Here is a 1,416-nt window from a genome sequence, read left to right on the forward strand (position 1 = left end):
TCATCATCATCATCATCATCTGGAATACATGTGAAAGAGGAAGAGAAAGGCAATGCAGATGGGATCCTCAAACTGATTACTATAGATCTGTGATGGAATGGAATTATGAAGGCCAAGCTCAGGGAGATAAACATTTTCTTAGCTCACCAGAACCGCGTGGGAGGAACAAGAGGATGAGACTGGCACCTCCCTGAGGAATTCACACTATTGTGGCTGGAGGACTTTGGGAACTAGAGTTTTAGAGTCTGGGAAGATTCTTGTCAGACCTAGCCCAAGGAACTCCAAGAGACAATGCCAATTCAGTCCAGCTATGTTTATTAGCTACAACCTCTAGCAAGAATCTTCCCAGACTAAAACCCTAGTTCCCAAAGTCCTCCAGCCACAACAGTGTGAATTCCTCAGGGAGGTGCCAGTCTCATCCTCTTGTTCCCCCCACGCGGTTCTGGTGAGCTAAGAAAATGTTTATCTCCCTGAGCTTGGCCTTCATAATTCTATTCCATCACAAGATCAGTTTGTAGACTTGCTGAGATTTTCTTTCATTGCTTAAAACTACATATATTATTATGAATTCATATGACAAAATATTAAATATGACCAAAGGATATGCAACTGGCTCTTAGATTCAGAATTGCACAAGGTATTAGGGCTGTGAAGACTCTGAAAATGATTTGGAAGATGTGCTTCAGAATTTGCATGTGAGAATCAGGCCAACAGCCAGCCTTTCCTAGGGCAGAGAGGTTGATTATATGAACAAGCAACCACCACTCAGCTTCAAGGCTGTAAAAGCACAATGGAGTCTGATGAAGTGTGGCAGGAAGAACTGCCAGGGGTACCAGATAGGATTTGCACTTTACTTTGACAAAGGGGAATGTGGCTTCATTCTAATATGAAATAAACATTCTTATTCAGCCATGCTATGTCATGCATCTGAGGCCTCACAAACCTAGAGGCCAAGCTGAGCCATGCCAAGTCAAGTGTCCTTAAAGGTCTACTGAGGCTTGCTGGGAAACTGACCACTTGATTTCCCTCTCTTACTCCTTCCACCCACCACTGTGGAAATTCTACTGACTATTAGTGCAGTGTGTTAATGCCTTGCACCACTCTCAGAACCAAGCAGTTATCAGATTAATTGGCTAGCCTGGGCTATGAATCCACTAGCCCAACAGGTGGGACAGAATCAACCACCATAAATGGCAACTGTTACAGCAGGGAACCAAGTAGACCCAGGAGTTCTTGCCAGGCAAATATGATAAGGAATCCATCAAATTTACTGTCTTCCTTTCTCAGTGCAAACTGCACATTTCTGTGAAACGTCATGGCTTCCCCCACTTTCTGTGTTTGTGTGATCAGAATGATCACAGATCCAGAAACCTGCTTTTGTGTAGAAGTTATCATTAGCCTTGTAATGAAGGAGCA

Source organism: Python bivittatus, unplaced genomic scaffold, assembly GCF_059951505.1.
Source record: "Python bivittatus isolate LINGU-HERP-01145 unplaced genomic scaffold, Pbiv_v1 ctg000870_np1212, whole genome shotgun sequence".
In the NCBI taxonomy this organism is placed as follows: domain Eukaryota; kingdom Metazoa; phylum Chordata; class Lepidosauria; order Squamata; family Pythonidae; genus Python; species Python bivittatus.